General features: G+C 34.4%; 1 long non-coding RNA gene and 1 other non-coding gene across 2 annotated transcripts; both read left to right on the forward strand.

Annotated features, from left to right (window-relative positions):
• The first annotated feature begins 923 nt into the window (after positions 1-923).
• On the forward strand, positions 924-26,133 carry LOC149033081 (uncharacterized). Its single transcript, XR_016175997.1, has 3 exons — positions 924-1,052; positions 1,310-1,353; positions 26,030-26,133. It is a non-coding gene; the product is annotated as an uncharacterized LOC149033081 (long non-coding RNA).
• On the forward strand, positions 12,107-12,189 carry TRNAL-UAA (transfer RNA leucine (anticodon UAA)). Its single transcript has one exon. It is a non-coding gene; the product is annotated as a tRNA-Leu (tRNA).
• Positions 26,134-27,003: the final 870 nt, after the last annotated feature.

A 27,003-nucleotide genomic window follows, 5' to 3' on the forward strand; every position in this document is an offset into this window, starting at 1 on the left:
CTCTTTTTTCTCTTTCTATTTCTTTTTCTTTTTCTCTCTTACTCGGGGTCTGTGTGGTCCGCCATTGAGTCTTAACTCTTTGATGCATCGTGCACATATTCATTCGGTCTCGCGTCTCACAATGCCCATAGTGTCCATACACGAGCATTGTACGATCCTCGCGCCGAGCGTTAAACTCCCCGACGCACTCACTTTTCATATATATATATACATACATAAACACATACACACATACACATATATACTATGTATATATGTAGAAATACTCATACGTAGAGAAGAAACAAGATATTTGTTCCTTGTGCCGGTTCGCGAACGAATAATACCATATACCTCGCGCAATAACTCACTTCAAAGTAAAACATAAGCAGTTTATCGTATCCTACGACACGATTTCTCTGGATTATATCTATTTACTTTTCTGTCCAAATTTTATTTCAAGTGAAAAGAAATAGATGAAGGTGATTAGACGTGTCGTTTTTAGTAAATGGGGTTAACAAGTTTATTCATTACAATAACCGTTTTGAATATTCATCTTAATATCAATATAATAGTTAGTTTAATTATAATAGTTAATATATACATATATAGTTAATTAATATATTGTAAATTATATACTATATATACTACATATAGTTATTGTTTTGTTTTTGTTTTCAAGTTATCTCATTTCTCTAATTAATTATTTAAACATTAACTCGAATATTAGAAAATTCTCTAAACACTGGTTCGTTAAATTATTGAAATTAGTTAATTAATTATATTGTTTTTATCAAATCATAGTTTATCTTATTAATTGATTAAATATTACCTGAAGTATTAGAAAAATCTTTAAACATTTAATATAATATTTAACATTTTGTAATTGTTAAAACTGTGAACATTCTTTTATTATTTGTAAAAATGAAGATGTACATATAGGTGATAAAACTATTGAAAGAAATAGAAAAATCGTATTTCGAAATTTCGTATGAAATAAGAAAAATAAAAGTAAGAATCGGCCAGAAAGTGTCAGTGAAATAAATGTCATATTATATTGACAATATACATAGGTACGTATATGAATATGTAAACACTAGTTTGTATTCGTTCGATGTAAACTGTGAATGCTTATTTTCATTTCAAATGTTATCTTCGAACGAACTCAAACGATAGAAAGAATATTAGCGTTCAATCATTTACTTTTTGTTATTTTGAAACTTTTCGAGAATAAGGTTTATAATCTATATGTAAATTCTTTTTTTTTTTTTTTTTGATTTGATAATTTTAAAAAATACAAAAATAAATTGAAATTTTGTTTTATTTCAAGGAATCATTTACAAGAGGCATGTACGAATATTTTCCGGAGCACAGGTGCGTTAAATTATCTCTACAATAATTTCTATGCTACAAAAATGTTTTGTTAGTGTTTACTTTAGTTATTCATTGTCTTCTGTAACGTTTACATATCGTTTCTAATCGCGTGGCTTATTATTTCTCTCTAATTTTACCATTCAAACTGTCAACATGACGCATAAGAGAGCAGCTGTTCAATATTATAAATAACAAATATCAAATAGGTTAGTTACAGTAGAAATTAATCGATTACAGTATGTTGTAAGGACAATAAGATTTTTATAATTCTAATGTAGAACATACGATTTTGCTAAATAATTTTACTTTAATTTTTCATAGTAATTTAATCGATCGTTACAATAACGTACACACAATAATCACTTTTATATCGATAATGATATTCAACCTATGTTAAAACTTTGACGTGTATCATCATTATTATAATTATGATTATTATTATTATTATTATTATTATTATTATTATTATTATTATTATTATTATTATTCGCGATGATAAGTGTAACGTGAATTAACGAGGTCGAGTTAAAAGGGAACTAAAGAAAAATTACAAACGCGAAGAGGAAGAACGATGACGCGTGATTCGAGAACGGTGAATGAAAAATGACCTCTGCAACGCGTTTTCTTCTCAACGAAAAAAGAAAAGAAAAAAGAAACAGAAGGAGAAGGAGTAAAAGTAAGAAAAAGGAAAAATTCAACGGTAACACCGGACATGATTTTCCGGACATTAACGATGCAGAGTTCCGGATCATCGAACGGTTGTTCGAGCAGCGACCCCACGTAAGAGGAGTCACAAAGGGCCACGAGTACTGTGTTTCCAATTTAGACAAACTCGTTCGAATAATAGCAAATTCATCCAGTCATTTCCGGGACTCTACGTGTTCTTTTTTTTTTTTCCTTTTCTTTCTTTTATTTTCTGTATATGTTAGCAGTGAATCGTTTGGCTTTACGTTAGATCGAAAAAGTGCCATTTCATCGGCCAACTTCTATGAGCTCGAACGAACGACGACATCGTCGGTTAATTAATGAACCCCCTTTGTTCGTACGAAACCTTTCAAAGGTAAAAGTATTAATTTGTTGGTAACGTTTTCGTTCGAATTATTTCATATTTTCTTGGACGAGTGTTATTTACCGTTTGCTTTGTATGTATATTTCTTTTGTTTATTTTTCATTATCCTAAAGATAATGTCAAAAATACCGACTATCACCCATTTCGGAATTTACAGGACCTTTATGGCAGCCCTTTAGAAATTTTACGACCAGAGTTATCTCTGTTAAAAGTCGTATCCAAACGAATGTGTTAAAACGTTGCCTTCGAGATAATAACGAACGTAAAAGTCTACTGCAAAATAGTCGAAAAAAAAAATCATCGACGAATTAGAATCTCTTTTTCTCGTACTACGTGGAATTCGATCGTTCGTAAAGAAAAAAAAAACGGAAAAAAAAAAAACAGAAAAATATATTACATATTATAAAAATGAAAAAGTATTTTGAAAAGATCCACTTTCTTTTTTTCCATTTAACAGGTGATGTCCGAATTCGAGTAGTATAGTAGAGATCGGCAAATCTCGTTCTTATTAGACACTTAGCGATCGTAAATCGTTGAATTCGGCTGCGGTCGAGCTACTCAGCTAATTTTATCCACAGTTTACAAGCACTTCCATCGCTATAAATGACTGTTACGACTGTCATCTCTTTTCAGTAACGGGTCGCAGTTAAAACGGAACGACTAAGGGGTCCGAACTTTTTTTTGTTCATCGCCCGGTATATTTCCGAACGAGTAATTTTTCTCTATAGGCAGCACGAGGTGGATCTTAATCCTCGCGAACGAGAAAGAAGTAAGGAAGGAAGAAAAGAAAGAAGAAAAAAGAAAGAATATATGAAGAAAGAATGAAAGAAAGAAAGAAATGAAAGAAGGAAAAAATAAAGGAAGGAAGAAGGACGTAGAGAGAAACCGGACGCGGTCACGTCGGTTTTTCGACTTGTTTCGGACAACACGCGTACGGTTTGGCGCGTTCCCAAAGGCCCACGTCGGTTCGTTTTTCTTTTCCACCTAGTCCTTTTCACCCCTTCGCGATTTCACCCTGATTCTAATGCAAATCGGGGTCAGTTATGGCGATACCCCATTGCAAAGCCGAATCCCCATTGAAATAACATTAATCTAGTGTGGCACCGAGCACGCCACACGGCTGCCACGTTTGATTATTCCTTACACTTCTTTAAGACCTACAAGAAAGTCTACGTTAGATGAATAGGAAGTTTCCCCTACTTCTTCTTCTTCTTCTTCTTCCTTCTCCTCGTCCTTCGTTCCTCTTATCCTTCTTACTTCGTCTTTCATCATACTCGAGTAAACGTCGCGAACGTTGTTGCCTCACACGCCATCTTTTTTATAAAAACTCTTTTCTTCGCTGTACACTGTTGGGTTGTTCCGAGAAAAAATGGTTCCTGCATCAATCGTCTTTCATTATTCATAAGATCCAAAATTCCAAACAAATTATTCAATTTAAAAATAATATTTATAAAAACTTTTTATATCATAGGGAAGAGTTAGACAGGTAACAAAATCAGAATATATTGTTTTGATCCTGTTGAACGTTTCGTCGTTCAGCAACAAATACAAGCAAATACAAAAATTACATAATCTCAAAAATATATGTTTTTACATTGATGCACACACAAACACACACACACAATTTTATGCAAAAGAAAAAAATAATACTTTTTGGATAACCCCATTGTAATTACAGGTGCATTTATTTATAATCGATCAAATATTATAAATTTTCTTCTAAGAAATATAATTACGAAGAACCGGAAGTCTCACATTGTCATTTTAATATTAAAACAAATCAACTAAAAATATCCTAGAAAGAGGGAGAGGACAATGTCGTTCGTGTAAATGCGTGACGAAGCGCTGAAACAGCTAAGTGGAATTTATTGCACTACCAACGACGAACGGGTCGGCTATACTTTAGTTTGACTACACACCGTTGCGTGAAACTCGCGAGAGTATAGCAGGTTTGCATATCCCTATCTTTCTTTTTTTCTTTCTTTCTTTCTTTCTTTCTTTCGTAACATCGATGCATCTAAGTGTCAGTGGGTTGTACGTGTTTGTATTTGGTCAGAAAACGTTCGGGTCTCTCGTAAGATGATTTACGTGCTTTCCGTTAGAATTCGTGGCGGACCATAAAACTGAATTAATCGTTCCGAAAAAGGTCCCTTTTTCTAGCTAAGCTCTTGCTACTATCGCGAATAAAAAAAAAAGGAAGAAAAAAACCTAAGGTTCATTCTCTCTTTCATCATCATCATTATCATCTGCTTCTTCTTTGACTTTTTATTCATTTTACGTATTTTTTTTCTTTCGTTCATTCGTTCGTTTCTTCTTTCTTTCTTTCGTTCTTTTTCTTCCATTATTATTATTATTATTATTATTATTATTATTATTATTATTATTATTATTATTATTATTATTATTATTATTATTATTATTTTCTTCCTTTTTTTTTATTACAATTTTTTTTTCTACTTCTTTCTCATTCGTTCAAAAAGCATCGCTAAAATTTATGCCCGACTCGTTCGTCCACCTAGCACCTTTATAATTTTCTTAAAGCGCAACCTCATTTTCAGCTTATTCGTGGATCGCACAAAGAGACGTTTAGGAATGCCACGTTTCCTGCATAAAAGAATATATTACGTCTCCGAGAAGGTGGTTCGAAGGCGCAACAACGTGTGCGATTTAAAAACTCGACCGACTACGAAACTACGAGCTACGAATTATTTTCTACTTTCTCGGAAGCGATCATTTAAATGGACGAGAATCGTTTAGAAAGTTTCGTTTTTAAATGGGGTGGTAAGGGGGACATGAGGAGGGGGTTGAGAAAAAGAATATCCCAATCGCGTTGAGCCTTTTTAAACGAGATATAAATTCTAACAAGGACTGGGGAGGGGGTTTCTTTTTTCTTCAAGGGGTTCAGTGTATCGAAAAAAAAAGGTGGTGAGAAAAATGTTTCTTTTTCTTTCGAAATCCTACAAAAACGTGCAGATATATTTTTTTATTTGGAAAAAAAAGGGGTTTTGTAAAGCAAGCAGTTTTTTTTTACATGTTACGAGAAAGGGTGAGATTATTTTGTAAAAGTATCGAAAGCTTATACTTAAACTCACCTGACGATCGTCTAGAAATCAACTTTACCGAAATTGAACAATTCGATTAAATCCGATCGAGGAAAAAAGGGGTGCAAGTTAACATGAAAGATTTCACATTGTGAGGTGAACCCTTTTTCTCGTGGATAGAAAAAAAAAATGTCATGAGAAATATTTCGTAAGAATCAAACAACGACTTTCTCGTGAGAAAAATTCAAGAATCCAAGAAATGTGAAATTCCATCCTGATTGGTAGAATTGTATTCGAAACATCGTAGTTGGTAATTAATGGTCGAAACGTTTTTCTTTAAAATAAAAATACAAATAAAAAATTAAGAGACATCGAATAGTCGAAGAATTGATAAATTGTTGATAAATGTTGTTTGAAAATTCGGAAACTGGTGTTTATTATGGGTCAACTATAATTTACGAATATAAATTTAGCGTTGGAAGTTGTTGAGAAACGAGCGATTAGTAACGCGCGATACTTTTCACGCTCCTTTTGCATAATACGAATCTTATGGGGGGTATATAACGTACGCGGCGCCATATATGATACTAGCCGGTATAAGTATTATTATACTTAACCTAAGGCGTGTATAATAACGCAAGTAAGAAACATCGCGACCTGAAATATCACGCCTCGATTACTTTCAATGGGGATTCTTGCTCATAGTTTACGATCTTACCATGGTAAGCATTCTTTTTCTTTTTCTTTCGAGACACCAGATAGAGGAACGTCGTTCCTTTTGTCGTATACCCCCTTTTTTACTCGCACCACCAAAACTATTTTACTTTCGACTCTACTCGAGGTATTAAAGGGTTTACGAGCTTCGAAAAAAAGGGTGAGCGATAGAGCTCGAGCAAAAAGTCGAAAAGTACTTTCTCTACGTGATACCTACCCCATGATTATTCATTCGTTGAATTCATAATCGGTAATTATGTTTTGATCTTTTGCAGGTTTTATTTTTAAAATATTTTTTAAAAAATCTAAATCACACATGTAAACTTAAATTAAACGACAAATAAATATAATAATTATCTTGTATTTGTTCGTAATAAAACTATAAACCATTCAATGGTTTTATCATTTCATTTTAAAAGCATCGTTCGTTCTACCATTTGTCATACATCTAAAAGAATCACATGTTGATTTCAAATTAACTATCAATATACAATTAATAATAATTTGTTGTTTGTGTTACAATTAAAAGCATCACCCCTTCCTAGGTCTCGTGATAGTGATAGTGTCGTTTCATTGTGATAGTCATCGTTTGGTGCAATTTGCCATATACCGATGAAGGGTGAAAAAATAAGTTATCTCGTATAAGAGAGCTCTTCTCGCAAGCCGACGACAATAATGGATCGGTACTTCCCTGCTTCGACATTATATGGAAGAGGCGCACCACTCGAACGTGGTCCATTGATAAGAAGTACAATCGGGGATTCCATTAGAAGGTATCGACTATGAAGAATGAGAGAGATAGAAAAAGAGGGAAAAGAGAGAAGCAGAAAGAGAGATAGAAAAGAGAGAGAGAGAGAGAGAGGGTTGCTATTGGTGAATTCGGACATGGGCTATCCATTACGAATCTACCAGTGGAATTCTGTCCTATCAATCTTTGCAAGAACCGTGTTCACTCGTTCTCCTCTTCCTTCCTTCCCTTCATTCGATCGAAAATATTCGTCGGACGTTCGATGTCCGAAGGCACGAATCAAGCGTTAATGCATACTATAGACGGCCAAGTGCCAAGGGAGAAATTAATAGTCATCCCTGCTCACCTTCTTTCTCACGTATACGCTTTCACGTTCCTCTGCCAATGTCCAGTCCACTCTGACGAGTGGAAAAATAACGTTTTCGAGTTCACCGAACGAAAGAAACACGTTGGGAGTATGTGTGTGTGTGTGTGTGTGTGTGTGTGTGTGTGTGTTGGATAGACGTAATCAAAAAAGAACAAAAAAATAAATAAATAGAGACTTCCTAAAAGAGGGCTGATACCCTTGGATACGAGGGAAAAAAAACGATATCAAACGGTTAATCACTTTTCATCCTTAACCAGGGGGATAGAGAGATTGTTTTCTTTAAAATAATTTACTTCTCGATGTGAAAACCATCTGTGATTTTGAGAACATTTCGCGTTCATGCTTTTTTGTTACAGACGTGTTAAAAGAAAAACTTTTTAAATTCGTCACGGTTTACTTCGTATCAAAAGAGAACGAAAAAAAAAAAAAAAAAAAAAGTAGAAAACTTTATCGATTCTTCGAAAGCTTTCAGGTGAATTCGTCACGGATCTCGTTTCAACGAGAACTGGACCATTATTGGTCAAAAAGAAAACGTCAGAGTCATTCCTCGAATTTGTATCGGAAAATGAATAAGTATTACCGCATAGTTGGGTGTACTCTTACGTAATGTAAATATATTTTATACAAATGTATATTTTTCGACGTATCGTAGAAAAATTTATTCAACTAACTAAAAACACAATAAAGAAAGAAAAAGAAATAAGCCTTTTTCAATTGGCACGAGAGATGATCGTTGGATAAATATCACGATGCTAGCTTCGACTAAACTGAAAACTCAAGTAGAAAAGTAGAGAAAAAGAGAGAGAGAGAGAGAGAGAGAGAAAGAAAAAACTGTAGTATTGAAAACGTGGGAAGCGAATAATCGGAGGCTCGCGTATCTATATCTATTGGCTTTTTATTTTTTCGAGAAAAGGAGAACGTAACGCGCGCGAAATTGCGAAAGAATTTCAACGAATAAAAAAAGGAAAAGTAGAAGGAGAAGGAAAAGGAGGAGGAGGAGGATAAAAAGGAAATGCCTTGGTATAAAAAGAAAAAAAAGGCCAAAAAAAAAAAACAGAGGTCGTTTCCAGCCTTCGTTCGTTCGTTTTCCAGCCTGACTCTACCCGTTCCCTACTTCGGCAAAGAAGAAGGGGTAGTAGATCTATAAGCGAGACATTCGAAATGTACGAGTTTGAAAAGCTCCAAGAGACGGAATGCCAAGGTAGAAAGATGGAAAAGACGGGAGGAGTTACCGAACCCTTCACGATGGGGTGAGGAAGAGGAGAGAGGGTGAACGGGGCTGGGGGTGGGTAGAGAAAACGAGAAAAGAGAATAAGAGAAAGAGATTGATAGAAAGAGATAGGAGAAAGATAAAAGAGATAAAGAGAGATGGAACGGAGTGAAACTTTTGCGAGGAATAGGAAAGATATTCAGGGATCCGCGGTCTAATTATGAGTTTGTGGAATAAAGCGAGCATTATGGCGACGCGCTCGTGCAGGAGGCATTCGGCGGTGCAACGCAGAGAGGTACCTTCATCGCATAGAAACGGGGACTCGGAATTTCCGCGAGTCCTCCATGGAACCGATGCATAGATGCATGCTTGCTTGGATGGATGGATGGATGGATGGATGGATGGATGAGTTGAGTTGGATAGGTTCGTTGGATGAACGGGGTGGGATGAAGGGATGGTTGTACGGATGGAAGGTGCCCGTATGCTTATATTATATAAGCATATAGGCGGTTAGGCGGCGCCCTGCTACGGATAGAAACGGAAAGGGACAGAGACGGAAGGAAAAGGAAGAGACAGAGGAAGAAAAGAATCAGACATACAGATAGACAGACAGGCAGAAACAGAGAGAGAGAAACAGTAAGATAGAATGAGAGAGAGAGAGAGAGAGAGAGAGAAGAGGATTGGGCGCACAAAATCCAAATGTTATTCGTAATATTCAGCGGTGGCGCGACTGGATAGATGCAAGTATTATGCTTCGTATATACATATGCATGTATATGTATATACACACATATACTTACATCGTCGGTGGCGGTAATGCGGTAATGCTGGTAATACCCGTATATATCGTAATTATGCGCGGATTCCGTGCGATACCCAAGTCTCTAGCCTTTCCACCTCTTCCTCTTACTCCCTCTTGACTCTCTTTCTCTCTCTATATATATATCTTTCTCTTTCTCTCCTATAAACGAGTTCGCTTGCAGCTCGCATCCACGAATTCCCTGATCCTCCACCCACGCTCTTCGACGTTCCACCTCTTCTTCTATATTTCTCTTTGTCCCTTATCGTCCTTCTCTCTTTTCTCTTCTTCTTCTTCTTCTTCATCTTCCTCCTTTTTCTTTTTGTTTTCTTTCTTTTTCATCCCACACCGATGGAATTCTCTCTATCTGTCTCTTTTTCTTTTAAATAATTATACATATATATATATATGTATCTATATACATATACCTTCATGTGTATAGATTCATATATAGATACAAACATATATATATATATATATATATATATATATATATATATATATATATATGTGTGTGTATCTTGTTCTCCCTTCCTTCAACCCTTTTCTCTCCTTTCTGTATTTTTCTCTTTGTTCGTTTTCACACGTCACAGTGACGTTACTCTTTCACGCATCTGTGTCGCGCGGTCGAAACAAAAGTTTGCGACATAACGCGCGTTCTCTCCTCTCTTTTTCTTCTTCTTCTTCTTCTTCTTCGTTTTCTTTATCTTTTTCTTTCTTTTTATTTTTCACCTTCAAGTACATAGTCATCGTCGTCGCCACGAGCCTCTGCCCCCAACTCGTTAACTAACGAGTCGGCCGAGCACGTGCGTCAGATAAAGACAGACACATAAATGCATATACTCATACATAAATCATACTTATACATGCATGCATACACACAACAGACGAACCATCGCTAGCTTCCAATAGAAGCGTTAGATTCGTATTCGTATTTCTTTCAATATATTTATAGTGGGATGAATGTGTAACGAGACGCACGTACGCCAAAAGAAAAGAATGCCATGTATTTCCCTCTTTTTTTTTCACCTGTTTTCTTTTTATATACATTTTTTATTTTATTTTATTTTTTTCTTCTTCTTCTTCTTCTTCCTCAACCAAAGCAGCAACACAGCACGAGTCGTCGTTTCACGTTTTCTCTTTTCTATTTTCTTCATTATTTTTTTCTTTTTCTTTATTGAAAACTCCCGCCCTCCCCACCATTATTCCCAAGGCAACGTCACTCTGTTGAACGAAAAATGGCGAAGAAAAAAAGGATACAACCTATTCGCACCTTTCAATAGAAATATTTGTATACGCGTTTAGAGAAAGATATATGAAAATATACATAAATAAATAAATGTATGCATAAATATATATATACATATATAAACTTACATATAAATGCATTTATTTATTCGAAACGGCTCGTCGTCGGGTGGTCTCGCGCACGCATGCTTGCGCACGCTTGAAAGCGCATGCCCGCGCCATTCGATATTCATTCTTTCTTGCTAATTTCTTTCCTCGTTGGTATTCCCTTTTCAAATCGTATGGCTATTGATGTGTCTCATAATTATTTTATATTCGCTTGAATCGTAATTATCCGCGCTTCGAATTTTTCCCTTCTTCTAACTTTTCCTTGTTTTGTTTTTTCTTGTTTATTCTTGTATTTTTTTATTTGTTTTTTCTTGTTTCGTTCCTCTTTGTATCTTTTTCTTTTTTCTTTCTTTCTTTCTTTCTTTCTTTCTTTCTTTCTTTCTTTCTCTTTCCTTCTTTCGTATTTTCTCGCGAACGGGCGCGAGGGAGAAGGCTTGTACTATATCGTCAGAATTAATTATGGCTTGATTAAAATTTCATCCGACACGTGAAAGCATTTCTCGTGTGAATTTTATTTTTGTCAAGTGTTACAAAAAAAAAAATACTTACTAACCGGGGAACTTGGTGGTACTGCAAATGTCAAATGGATTACTGAACACAGTAGTTTACATCACACAGTTAATCGTATACTTTCTATCAGATGTTCTATAATGATAAATATTTGTATTCATTAATAATCTTATAAAATTAGAAATAATATAAATGTTATGAACAAAATAAGTAGATTAAAAATGTTTCATTACAGTTTAACGTGTATAAACTTGTTTCATAGTTTATCGATGGGTACAGCTTATATTTTTGGTAAAGATTGTAGTGGAAACTATACATAAAGGAACTTTGTTCTAAAATAACGGAATATCATTTCTTCTTATGGTGTCGCATGTGTTTACATAGGAATCCGATACCACTCGAAGAGCCCGACACTGTACAAAGGTTTTCGTCGCACCAATATGTCTCGATAATTCTTAAGTTTGTTTGGGATTTTATGGCCCTCCCAGAATATTCCTCTTAATTTTTAAGTGGAGTTTTTTTCAAGCATACAACCCCGCCCCCGTTGGTAATAGGTTATTTTTGCTTTTTGGGTTTACAATCCCGCCCCCGTTAATCCTAGGTCTCCTCAACTTTTTATAAATAAGACCCAATCACCGTTGGTCATAAGCCATTTTAATTTCTTGAGCCTATAATCCCGCCCCTGTTGGTCGTAGTTTGTTTCAACCTCAAGTTCACGACCAGGAACTAAGAATATTGGAAAGTAAATACTTAGTTTTCAATTTTTATTATATTTTCACGTTATAATAAGAACGAAAGGTATGTGTATTTATAGATAATTGATAATCACTTCATAAAAAGCAAAAAAATTTATTGTACTATAACAATTAAAAAATTACAAAGAAAAGTTAAAAGTTGGCCTTTCACTATTATAGATCAAATGGAAATTATCGAATGTGAGCTAGGTTGGCCGAGCGGTCTAAGGCGCCAGATTTAAGCTCTGGTTCCCCATGGGAGCGTGGGTTCGAATCCCACACCTAGCAAATTTTTTTTTTTGGTTTTTCAATAAAATTTATATATTTCATCTATTTTCTGAAATGAAAAGTATAAAATAATGATAAAAACATTTTTTTTAAATCGTTTTTTATTAAAAATATTCGTAAATTATAAAATTCATATAACACATATGTAGGAATTTTTGGTTTGAGTTAGAGGTGCGAGGTGAGCATACACCCAGTTTAATCTTACTGATAAGATATATTTAAAATGGGTATTAGAAAAAGTACAATAGTAGCATCACAATATAACGATAACAACTGAGATAAGTAACTGCACTATTACAAATGATAACGACTGATGACGACTTGCGACCGATGACGACTTTTACTAGACTGCGACTGTTACGACTGATCAACTGTTACTAACTAACTGCCTGCTAGCCTTCGACTCAATCCCCGTCTCTTTGTATCCATCTACACGTGGTTCTCGAATATTCCAAACATCCGATCCGATGCAATAAACAAAGCATCGATATCGCTCGAGAACTTTCACATAGACTTACACACTTTACTTACACAACTTACAAAGAACAGACCACACACTGTCTTTCTTTATTTCAACTATCGGTTCCCTTGGCCCTTATTCTTTCGTCGTCTACTCGCTTATCTATGTTTATTCTTCTACACTTAAAACTCTCCTAAACATATATTTCAATATATTGGGTTGGCAAGAAAGTAATTTCGGTTTTCTAGTGTGAAATATTACTTTCTTGCCAACCCCCAATAATATTATATATATTAAAATACTTATATTATTTTATAATATAATATATATATATATATATATATATATATATATATATATATTAATGTATATATAATTTTATAATATATATATATATATATTTTATCGAATAAAAAAAATGGGAATAATTTATTTCTAAATATTACTTCGATAAAATAATATAATATAAAATTACGAAATAAAAAGAAAAAAAAAGAAATTAACAAGAAAACTTTTAGGATGACTTAATATCTACGCCTATGTAAAATAAGGTATACTATATATACTAGCATATTTATACTTCTAAACGTATATACATATATGTTTACATTAATAGAAGAACATATATAGACGTATTAAATATATATTAATACTTTAGTTATATATAAATAAGTTGCGCTCGCGTGCGATTAGCGCAGGAAGAGATCATTCGTAATGTTCGCGCGTTTAGGGATGGACGGACAGCTCGACAGAAATCTCCGTGTCGAGTATCTTTAACAAGACGGACGTGGCAGGGCTAAGGGGTATTGTCGGACGATCTTCTTGCGTGAATCAAAGATATATTTCGTATCGGTGCGCCTTGGGTGGCTTCTCTTGTTCATCGCGACGTACATTAGCAGCTATCGTTCGTACGGACAGAGAGATCCGATCGGGATGTATCTTTCTGCTATCGCGACGTATCTGACAAGCATCGGACATCAAACCGACGTTGGAAGATCGTTACGATCCTCTTTCCTCATCCTCACCTCTTCCTCTCTCTCTCTCTCTCTCTCTCTTTCTCCTCCTTTTCATTTGAACGCATAATTGTGGTGGAAGAAACGTTCTATGCCAACTAGGAACTTATTTCAAATCGAACTGATATACTTTACTGGGTTATCATTAAATACAGGAAACAATTACAATACTAAATTGTTTTTATCGTATTTTATATAATATATAATTACAAACAAATTATATACATATTATATTTTTATCTGTCCAACTTCTATATGATACAAAGTTTCTACAAATTATGTATTCTTCCAAAAGAAAGAAAAACAATTCTTATTTAATTCTGATTTCATTAAACACTGAAATCTAAAAACTTATAACATTTATTTTAGTTATTCTTAGTATTTTTCTTTAGATTATTTCTTTCCTCACTTTGCAGACACCAATATTCTTGCATCTAAATAATAAAAAGAAACAAATACTTCATTCAGACAATAAACCGTGCAAAGCAAATCATTAACATATTTATTTATTTGCATTAAGAATTGTGAATATATAGAGTTTTACAATCGTTCAAAATTGAAGAGTTACATTTTTAAGAGAAATAAAACGAAAGATCGTGGAAAAAAGGAAAGGTCGGGTTCGATCCATCAATTATTTCCTATAGAAACGTAATCAACATACGAAAGAGGAAGAGGAGGAGTATGGCAGGAAGAAAAGAAGAAGATAAGAATATCGTTTCATGCGTGAGAAATATGGAGAAAAAGGGAGTGGGGGAGATAAGAGAGAGGGATATCATTTCTCTCTCTCTCTCTCATGGTGATGATGATTCGAGTGACAGGAGCAGCGTGTTGACGTGACACACTTCATGGTCACGGTGTACCGACGATTCGTTCCTTGAGTTTTCTTACTTTCTCTCTCTCACTCTCTTTAGTGAGAGAGTCCAACACCTGCGAGAGGACCAATCAGGCATAGGAGGTGAACTTGGTAATAAATCAACCTGTACCTTTCCACGTAAGGTAGACGCGTGTAGAGTCTACCTATGGGGCCCCGTATATATGCGAGTTATTATTTATGGGCGTTCGTTAGCGCGGCAACAGTTCGAAAACGTTGTGTCGAGCCAAGGCGTATTTAAAAGGGTTCCTCTCGCGGCTTCTCGCCAAAGACGACGACCATAACGAAGAGAGAGAAGGAAGAGGATGAGAGGAGGTGGAGGTGAACGTCATCGATTCGTGCACCCCACACATCTCGTTCTTAAAATCTTTGAATAACGGCCTTCACCCTCTTCGGACATATTTATTATCCTATGGTCGACTTCCTGGTAGGTGGCTAAACCATGGTGTACCTTGGCAATACGATTTATTTCAAATTCGTTACTTTCTTTCGAAATAGAGATAAATATGTATATAGATAAATAAATAGATAGATAAATAGAAAGAGAGAGAGAGGGAGAGAGGGTTAATAATATCCGATCAAACCGTTCGAGAATACTCGCTCGTGTATTATTCACCCTCTTGATACACCCCGAACCCAGCATAGTCCAGATCAGTGATTCTATAAGCGAGATTGAAATAACATCCAATAGACGACGTTATCGATGTACCCTGGCCTCTTCAACTACAGTAAAGGAGCATTTGCTCTTTCTATCTCTCTCTCTCTCTATCTATCTTTCTATGGTTGAAGCTAACGGAGACGACAAGGGGAGTGAAAGAGGTTAGAAGGAGGAATGGAAGGAAGGATGGAAGGAAGGAAGAGTACCAAGAGACGGATAGAGATTCGCCAATAGGAATTCCATACAATGCTAATTAAGAGAAGGGTTTATTCCCGGCCAAAGGGCACGAAAAGGAATTTGTAACACACGTGGATCACAATGGGAACGTTTATAGGACACAATGTCTCTTGTCCCGTGCAAGGGTTTCTCTCTCTCTCTCTCTCTCTCTCTCTCTCTCTTTCTCTTTCTCTTTCTCATTCTTCGTCTTCGAAATCTATCCATCTTTCTTTCTCTCCCGACAATTCGCCGATTTCTATCCTTTTTCTATTCCCGAGTCTATCCGCGTATCCCAAAGTTATTCTTACGAGACACGCCTGCTTCATGCAACAATACGAATCTCTTTTATCGCATCTTTTTCTCCCTCACTCACCTTTTCTCTCCCTTCTTTTCTGTATCTCTTTTCTTTCCTTTTCTTTTCTTTTCTTTTTTTTATTTTATTTTTTGTATTCGGAGAAGCGTAACGGATGTATGCACCACCACCACCATCACCAGCAGCAACACCATCACCTTATTTCGCACCTGAACTGGATCGACGTGATTATTAGAAAATATTTTCGTTGCATAATCGATCGACATCTGGATACTGAATCTCTCACATATATTATATTCACCGATCTCTCATCATCATCGTCATAGGAATAATAATTAAATAATAAAATCGATAGGCAAATCGTGTCACGTTACTATCGTATTACCATGTATTATATACATCATTTATGCGAATCATTGGCTATAGTTCGATAAAAATTTACATTTACCAAGCTCGTGAGAAAAAAATTAATAATAATAATAACAATAATACCTAATATAAAGAATATGAAGAAAAAATATTGGATTGGATTGTGAGAATATCGTAAGCCGTAAGTTAGTTGATATTAAAATAAGGGTCTAATATGATTGAAAACAAATTGTCAATATTCTCTTTTTATTTTGTTTTCTTCCTGCTCGATAGGAACGAACTAGATTTTTCACAGGCCCTTCGATTCTAGTCACGAGAAAAGAAAAGTTATGATCGTATTGGTACGGTGCAAGTTTTCAAACGGTGACTCTCTTTCTTCGCAGAAAAAAAATATGAGAGAAAAAGAGAAAGAAACAGAGAGAGAGAGAGAGAGAGAGAGAGAGAAAGAAAGAGAAAGAGAGGAAGAACGTCTGTCAAGTCCATCACTCTAGAAAGAAAACGAGAAAGAAAAAAAAAGAAGCGAAAAGAAATAAGGGTGTCAAAAGTCTCGAGGCGACCCCTCCGTTTCATCGTCAGGAGGAGTCCAAGAGTATGTGTATGTAAGAGAGGGATAAGAGATTTAGAAAGAGAGAAGGAACTATGAAGGAGAGTAGTATACAAGTGTCAGGAACACGTGTAGCCTCGATGCTCCCGCACTCAAGCGCTACTTCACCAAGATGTCACCGCAACGAAATTGGTCTGGATACATGCACCTTATAAACTCTGCGTTATTTTATTTCCTATTATTATATAGATCTTTAATATAATACAACAAATCGATTAGATCTATACTAATCTATACATAAGTACTTTCATTACGTGTATTTTGTTATTCGAATGTTCTATTAAATGAATTGTATTCCTACTATAGAATTGTATTCTATAATATACAGTATAATCTAGTAATTTAATACAGTATAGTAATGTATAATATGTATATATTATTACATTAACCTCTTAGGTATTGCTGAGAAATGAAATATTTTTTAAATATATTCCACACATATATATATATATTTTAACTTAAACAATTTATTTTAATAATTAATAATAAAATTAGGTATAACAAAGTTAGGTTAAAAGATGTTATGCGTGAAAGCCATTATAGTTGCGCGTCATACTGGAAGATGGCATCCGCAAAATAGATAGAAAATAAATTAGAGATACTTATGAGATTTTAAACTACATTTGCAAGTAAGAAAATTGGTAAACCTAATACCACAAATATACAAATTGCATAAAATAGTTGTAAAATATAAAACATCATATACAGAGAACACAATTTCCAATAATATCAAGATACTTCATATAGGAGTACACATGCATATACTAAACGCTTTACTTTTGCTAGCCAATTAAAATTTCACATAAATAAAATTCCATCTTAGACAAAAAAAAAAATAATGAATAAAATCAAATTAGATTTGAAATCAATGTAAATAAAGGTTTATAGATGTATACATAAATCTTTGAAAGTGATGAGAAATTTGTAGGCTCGTAAAAAAAGGAAGGAAGGAAGCAAGGAAGGAAGGAAGTAAAGAAATAAGGAAGTAAGTACGAGAAAGGATGAAATCGTGCTCTTGTCATTTGGAGAGGCTCGAATTCCAATCTTGTTAATCGGTGTCGCGAGCAATCGCTTTACGACAAGGATATCACCGCGTCTCATCGTCAAGGGTAAATTAAACGTCGAGCTTAGGCGATTTACGTCGGCCGATGTTAAAAGGAAATAAAGAAGAACGAGACTTGACGACAACTTCGACGACTCGATGATGAATCCTCTCGGCCCACGAATAGAGGAAAAGGAGTGTTGGATGATGATGGGGGTGGGATAGCTTAGCTTGGTAGTTGTGATGGTAGTGGTGGTGGTGGTGGTGGTGGCACTGCTTCGGAGTTCAATCAATCCCGAATGCAAATTCGTCAAAGCCCGAGGACGGAAGAGGAGAACATCGAACAATCGTTTCCGATGGCATGCTCGAACGCTCGTATGAGAAAGGGAAGGGGCGGAGGAGGAGGAGAAGAAGAAGGAGAGAAGGGGGAAAATAAACTATGCCTTATCAACCGGGGTATGGGTTGGTGCTATCGACATCAACCTCGTCCTCGTCCTCGTCGTCTTTATCGTCGTCGTAGTCGTCATCGTCGTTGTTGTTGTAGTCGTCGTAGTTGTTGAGTGGTTATCTTAATCAATGGGAACGAGAAATCTTGGTCGATGAACGAAAGCGCGAACCCACGATAAAAGTAATCACGGTTTTATAGCGGTTAGTTGGAAAACGATAGAAATGGGGTGGGAGGGGCTAGAGGATATATATATATATTGGATATAAAAGTGTGGGTGGGAAATGTGCCCGTAGGAAGAACACCCTACCTAACAGAGTGCCCGACAAACATTTCTCCGTTGGAAAAACGGATAATTATCCGATGTGCCTCGACTCCCGTCGTCTATTTACATATCGACAATGACTTGGTTTCGAACGGACGGATCGTTTCGAGTGGGATTTAAATTAAAATCTTGTTTGCGCCGATACTTAAATCTTACGATTCTCTTTCTCCCTACCACTATCTTTCTTTTTCTCTTTCTCCCTCTTTCTCACTCTCTTTCTTTTTCATTTCATTTAAAACATTCAACGAGAACACATTATTTATATACACTTTTGTTTATTTCCCTTTTTTTTTTATCGATGTGGAGTCGCATATAATAAATTTTGTTTTGTTTATTCGTGAAATATTAAAATGAATGATCCCAACTTACAAATATAATGCGACAAACCAATCTCAATGGTTATCAAAATATCATCTGCACTAAAGAACAAGTCCCACACGTTCAAAGAATTTAAAAACCTTATATATTAGGTTAGTATATGAATGTACTATACTTGTTTAAAAAAAAAAATTTTTTTTATCAAAACCTTCCCCCCTCCACCCCATTTGATAAAACATTTAACATTAGCATCTATGATGGATCTCTTTTGTAAGAAAAAAAAGAACAGTACAATTCCATAAAAGACCCATGTCTTATTCGACATACAATACACGGTAAATGTCGTAGAATGAATAAGAAGTAAACGGAATGGGTAATAACAATGACGATCCAGGGTCCGGTTTAGGAGTGATGTAAAGTTGTCTATTCCCAATGGGGGGCGTGGTTTTGGTATTAAGAAGCTTCTTACTTATTATTGTCCCAGGAGAGTTTTTTTTAACAATTTTCTTTGGCACGCTTCTGAAATGCGTTACAGATCATCTGTTTCGTCAAATTCATTCATGTTATTTCTTTTTAAAATTGTCAGGTAATTATTACTTCATTACTATTCAAGAAAGAAATGTTGTGAAATATATTGTTAAGTATAATAGAGAAATGATAATAGAAAAAAAAAAAAAAGAAAAAAGAGATAGAAATGAAAGGAATAAAGAATTTTTCTAAACTGAACATTGTTACAATGAAGGAACCACAAATGGATACTTGACTCCCGATGACTTTGAAAGTACCGGAACGTTCACATCCTTTCCATGAATCGTGTAGAATCCATTATGTCGCTGCAAAACGTTTTCCAGAGAAACGTCCACCGTCCGAGATAGAAAAGGCTAAGCTTGGAAGTCCCCTCTCTCTCTCTCTCTCTCTCTCTCTCTCTTTCTCTGTGTCTCCCTCTCTTTCTTTCTTTCTCTCTCTCTCTTTCTCTACTTTACTTCCTCCTGGACAATCCATCTCTTTCCTTCGTGACACGTTGCACCATGCTTTTACTGTACTGCGTATGTATGACAAAGGAAGGGCATTTTTCTACAGGTATTCGATGCATTGTAAAAGATATTTTGTTGGATGCGTTCTTTCACATATGAAGATTCTTAAATAAGGGGTCATTGTTAGTGTGTAGGTGTAGAAGAAACTAACATTGTATGACTGCTTGTTAGGAGACCATATCACGATGCTCGAAGCAATGGTAAAACGCCATTGAAGATTTTAAAATGGTCAAATAGAAAAAAAGAGAAACGGAAGCTTTATAGTATTCTTTTACTTTATTCACCAAAAATAGGAGATTTTGCGAGCGAGAAGTATCGAAAAAGATTTTGAAATGTTTATCCTTCACTAAACCATCGTAAAAACGAACTTCTACTATTCTTTTTCTATTATGTGATTCTATAGCGAATGATTTGGCATGTATTCTATCGAATAAAGACGGACAATAATTTCTCAATCTTTTATGGCAGATTTTTTTTCTTCTTCTTTTTTTACTTTATTTTTCTTTATTCTTCTCTGATTCTTTTCTAGCTACCTCTCTTTTGATCATTTCGTAAAACGTTAAATTTATTATTTCCTGTTATTATATTGTTGATTCTTAAATGTGGTTTCTGCTAGTTATTGACACATAGTTATTCATTTTTCACAATATGTGAACGATTTTATATTCTTAAAATAAGTCAATTTCATTCATTTTTAACCTACACATATTGGAATATATTGAAATTTTTCAAATATTTATTTAAACATATCTTATATCTATATACGTATATATAAAAATGTAGAGTTTTCGTTTACAGGTATGTTTTTATTACATTAATTTATTTATAAGATAATTAATTAATTTAAAAAACAAAAAAAAAAGATACATGTAAGTCCATCTGTTGGCCATAGATTTTGGGTGAGTGAGCACAACATTTGAGTATTGGGATCTCTAGCACTTGAGTACGCTATCTGGTGGTTAAATTTAAAATTAGGGTAGATAAGTCGAATTGCTATGCCACATGAGATCTCTAGCACTTGAATACGCTATCTGGTGGCTAAATTCAAAATTAAATAAGATAGGTCGATTGCTACGCCACGTTCCTGCCTGTGCTGTCAGATCGTAGGTAAATCTTACCCTCTCCCTGTGCCACTGGGATTGCACACAATGAAAGTTATCCATGTCCGTGTGTTCGGGATGTCGAAAGAAGTCGAGTGTAACCGAAGTTGGCGGGCACGTCGGAGTGGCACACTATGAAAGCGACTCGTGTCCATGTGTTCGGACACTCGTGTTTCGACACGAGTCGCTTTCATAGTGTGCCACTCCGACGTGCCCGCCAACTTCGGTTACACTCGACTTCTTTCGACATCCCGAACACACGGACATGGATAACTTTCATTGTGTGCAATCCCAGTGGCACAGGGAGAGGGTAAGATTTACCCACGAGAAACCCTGCCAGAGATCCTAATAACCTAACTTTTATCTATACGACAACGTCATATTTTGGCTTATGTTAGTCTAATATTTCAATACACATTACACAATACACAATTCACAGCTTTAGCTTATTGTATAAAATTAATTTATTATACAAATAATTATAGAAGTTATATAATACAAAATCATGAATTAAGTTTTGTATTTTAATGTTTTAAATCAAATTGAAAAAGTAACATAAGCAATTTGAAACGATATCTTCTATTCTAATTTAATTAACCCTAAAAGCTATAAAATTATATGAATTATTCAACTATTGTTAAAACCAATGAATTATCTTATAATGTAAATCATTTAACTGGACAATACTGGATCTTTATGAAATTAAATGAACATTAGACCGGTTTGATATAGGCAACATTACCTATCTATTCAAAATCTAATCGTGATACCTATTCTCATATATTTTAATATCGACATAGCGTGTAACTTATATATGCATACATATGGCGAATGAAATCGGTTTTAATCGTATCGGATAGGTCATAGATTAGGTGAGCTAAAAGCGACAGGCGTTTACGAGTCAATCGATATCTTCTTTCACGAAACACGCCTACCAATAAATAATCATTTATTACCATACCATTGATGGTGGTGGTGGTGGTTCCTGTGAATCAATTGGCATCGACGATAGCAACGAAGAAAGAAAAAAAGAAAAGAAAAGAAAAATTTAATACTAGTTAGAATTTTCAATAAATTTATAAGACACGTACGTATGTGTGTGTATATATATATATAAGTATAAATAAATGATCTAAACGTGTTATATCAAAACGATTTATCCAACGTCCCTTATATGCTTCTAACATAAGCGTCTTGTAAAGCCGGTTTTATATTAGCCACGCCTCGAACGCGATCATGGCGATGATCACCGAAAGGGCTACACGATTGATTTTGCATTCCTCTCGTTTAGTTAATAAATCGTTGGAAAATCACGCCCAGCGTTTCAAAGAGAGCAACGATGAAAGATGAATTCGGATGGAAATATCTAAGGGTTGAGACCTCATCTAATATTTTAGAGAGAGAGAGAGAGAGGGAGAGAACTTTAGATATATTCCTGTATTATATACATATCCAATAATATATTTATAATATATATATATATAGGTATAACGTTTTATAAATTTGTTCATTCATTATACCATATATGAATATAAGCATATACGTAACATATATATGTAAGGAAGCAGCAGAGACGTTAGAGAACGTCATGAATTTCAATGAACCTTACGAGAACGAATAAATAGGAATTGAGAAACGTCACGAGATCGAATGCAAAACTCGATAGAGTTCTCCTATATATGAATTACTTTACGATCTTACCAAACACACATACTGACACAGTCATTCATTTGCTTTCCTAACAAGCTAAGTTAACACTAACGGTTTTAACGAATCAAATCAAAACGAAAAGAACATTCTGATAAAGCTTGACGTGTTTGATTCGCGTTTACATTCATGCATAGAAGATACATATACATATGCATTCATAGATTACCAATAACACCTATATATACATACATAATGTTACATATGTGCATTACGAACCGCTAATCGCGTCCGCCACGAAGTGTACAACGGGCATAGGCCTTTTACGCGTAAAATCATCGGTAAATTGGCGCGGTATACGACCGATTTGACATCGTCTATTCGGTGTACCATTTTAACGTCGCTTACACTCAGAGCCATGGCACGGCACGGTCGTCCACTGTCATGCAAAACCGCGACACGAATCTCAAATCCCGATTCGATTGGCATTCATCGAAAATCGAGGGTCGAACTATTGCTTGTCATAGAAGGATGGGAAAATACAGAAAGAGTAAAAGAGAGAGAGAGATAGAGATAGTTGAGAAGAGAATTGACTGAGAGAGGGGGGTAGCAAGTGGTGAAGAGGGGTGAGGGGGAACTGGTCGACTAGTTTGGTAATCGAATCGAATCGATGTTTCAATGCCTATAACCTTTAAAGAAGGTTACCTATTATTATTTGTTACGTACAAATGGTATGCGTTATACTAGCCTACTTTCTTTTTATTTATTTCCAGAATTCCCCCTTTCTTCACCCCATATGGTCGACACATGGGAGGAATGGAGGGGTTAGGTGAATTTGTATTTAAATGTAGAACGTGCGCGCAAGATCAGGTACGACTAAGCACGCTTATTCACGATCGAAAAGTTCTTCCTCTATGAATAATTTTCTAATCGGCCGTTAAACCCTTTTTTTCTTCTTTTTCATTTGTTGTTGTTGTTGCTTTATCGTCTTCTTCTTCTTCTTTTTGCTCTTCCTCTTCCTACTCTTTTGCTTCTGCTTCTTCTTCTTCATCTTCTTCTTCATCTTTTGATTCTTTCTTTTTCTTTTTTTTATTTCTATTTTCTTTTTTTGCCTTCAACCCCTTTAGCACCGTATTCTTACCTCCATTCTTCTTAAGTAATTCGATACGTGGTGGCACACGGCGCAATTCTTTACAACACACATTGATCCCTTAGATTCTGTCGGTTACAAGTCGACCTTTCGATTTCTATTCGATCTGAATTTCTTAGCGGTATCACAATCGCAAAAAATAACATTATCGTTTGCGCTTAGGAACACGCCTTTTCTACGTTTCTTTCTTATTCTTTTTTATCTCTATCTCTTACTCTCACTCTCTCTCTCTCTCTCTTTCTTTTTTTAGTTAACCGTACCTATGGATTTATGTATATATATATATATGTTTATTTCAGAGTGAAACCTAACCAAGAGACGCGTCTACCTTTTTCATTTCCTTTTAGAATACGATAGGAATATCAAAACGTTTCGTATTTTCTTGCTAATAAATCGCCATTATATATATTTCCTATTCGTTACATTTAGATAGAATCGATGTAACCGGTATGATAATCTACGAACGTCTTTATTGTAGATCTTGTAGATATTATCCCGACATTTATTAACATTCGTTTTTCATTTTCATTTCTAAGGGTGATCTATTTATTGTAATGTACACTTTGAATAAATATAATATGCAAAGATAGAAAATATCATATAATCTACTTCAGAGATATTTCTATCAAATTATTTTTATCATAACAAATAATTATTAATAATAAAAAAATATCTTGTTATTTGGAAAGTATCAGATTTGTACGATTGTTTTTTTTATTAATCCTTACATTGTTTAGATAAAATCAAACTTTTGGAATTAATTTTTGATTAGATAATTTTGATAGCAATTTTAATAATTACGAATTGATAACTAAATTTATTAAAAAAATAATTACATGTTGTATTATCTATAAAAATAAATAAAAAACATTTAATTGAATCGAACCAAATCGAATTCGTGCCACTTGAGTATCAAAATAATTTTGTTGCTCTATTTCTTGTTTGGTTTTTCAAATAATATTAATATTAAGCTTAACAAAAATTAAATTTGTAATAATTGTTTCACCAAAAAATATAAACGATGATAAAGTTTATATATGTAAACGAACGTTTGCAATTGGTGATATTTTTCACGCTGATTTCCTAGCAAAGCAAAATTGTTCCTGACGCTCGATTGAGTTTCCTGCGGTGCGAACGTACGTCACGATAGGGGAATACCTGTTCCTTCCAAGCGTTAAGAATTAAACCAATGTCTTGAATGAACGAAAGAGAGAGAGAAAGAGAGAGAGAGAGAGAGAGAGTGAGATTGATAGAGAAAAAACGGCAGGAAAGAGATACGTAGATCCCGCTGAGGTGAATGGCGCCCATAGGTCTACTACTCGGTAAGAAAAAGAAACAGAATAGAAAAAGAGAAAAAATAAATAAAAAAAAGAAAAAAAAAGAAAGAAGTATGAACGAAAAGAATGAAAGAATGCTTAGGTTAGGTTAAGTCGTTTCTACTATACCCCCTCCCCCCATAGATCGTATCTTCAATCTTTCCCTCAATGAAATCTGACACGTTTCCACCCTCTTCTTCTTTTTTCTTTTTTCTACTGGACAACTTTTCTCTCTCTCTCTCTCTCTCTCTCTCTCTCCCTCACTCTTTCTTTTTCTCACACACCACACACATACATTCTATCTAATGGTTAGTTTTAGAAAAAAGAAATGAATCTGTGTAGAGTTTAAAGAAAGAATGCAAAGAAAAAGAAATTAAATGAGTTGTAAATGTTAGACTTTTAGGTCAGATTTATTTGAATGGATCATTTAGCAGGTACATTTTGAGTTGAAAAGAAAAATAAATAAAAAAAAAGATAATAAAATGAATAATATCAGAACATGTAAATCTTTAACGACACATCTCCTATTTATCTTATTCTTTCAATATATATTCTTATAGTTCTTACATAGTTCTTTTTTTTTACCTGCTTTTATATATATATAGAAAATTTATTCTTTTCCTCTTTTAACCATAAGATATTTAAGCGATGTTCAATATACAGGTAGAAAACTTTATTGTTTATAAGAAAAAGAAGAAGGATATTTCTTTAACATACAATGGAAATAAAATGTTTCTGTACAAAGATAACAAAAATATTCAATCCTTTTTTTTTCTTGTTCGAATTCTTTTAAATGTATTATTTTTTACCTTTATGGGAAAGTAACGTTAAGAAATTGGTTATTATTTTTTCTATATTTATTATCTTTTTTTCTTACCTGCTTTAATATATTCCAATTTTGATTTATTTTCTTTCTAAAATATTCAAACGATATTTAAAATAAAGATTTCATCTTTTAGGCACACCTGAATGTTGCGCGAGGCTGTTCCAATTTACGACACAGGGGTTCAATAAGAATTACGTGTAAACGATCAAACTACGATGAATGACGAACAACATTTCTACAATATGTGAGTACATTTTAACAAAGTTTTTTTTTTATAATAAAATTATAATTTTTTTTTTTTATAAAAAAATGGTACACACACACATATATACTTAAACTTAAACAATTTACTTTAATATTGGGTTGTTCGGAAAGTTCGTGCCAATTTTCGATAGGTGACATAAAGTTTGTTTGCTGAAAAACCTGAAAAGTTTTCGAGGGAGAAAATTTGTAAGTTATCCTATAAGATGAAGAAAGGGTTGTAAAACAGAAAATGACACTTATATATTATTAATTAAATATATACTAAAAAAAAAAAAGATAACTTAAATACGTTGCATTTCAATCTTCTTTCAAAATCGGCACGAACTTTCAGGACAATTCAATAATTAATAATAAAATTAGATATAATATATTTGAAAAGATGGCATCCGAGATGCGCCACTATAGTGACGCGTGGTGTCTAAAAGGTTAACTTTATTGCTTCTGAGAAAGAAAAAAAAAAGCATTTCTATAACGTACAATATAACGGAAATAGAATATTCTTGTACAAAGATAACAAAAACAAGAAATCCCATTTTCTTGTTCGAATTCTTCTAATATGTATTTACGATTATATGGGCAAATAAGATTAGGTTTGTTCCGACAAAATAAAATTAAAAAAATAAAAAGAGAAAAGTAAAGTTAGAGATAGGGAGAAATTAGAAGAGGAAATTCCACAAAGGGACGCCGCAAAAGGAGAAGACTTTGCCGGGTCGTTGCACGCTTTTCCACGAGGATCGAGACAGATAAGAGATCTATGAGAGAATAACTTCCCTTTTGTAGAGGTTCGAGCGAGCGTGTTGGGGCTGCTTACGTTTCCTCCTCCTCCTCTTCTTCTTCTTCTTC

This window comes from Polistes dominula, unplaced genomic scaffold, assembly GCF_049000335.1.
Source record: "Polistes dominula isolate Pdom_NZ unplaced genomic scaffold, Pdom_raw_medaka contig_79, whole genome shotgun sequence".
Classification (NCBI taxonomy): domain Eukaryota; kingdom Metazoa; phylum Arthropoda; class Insecta; order Hymenoptera; family Vespidae; genus Polistes; species Polistes dominula.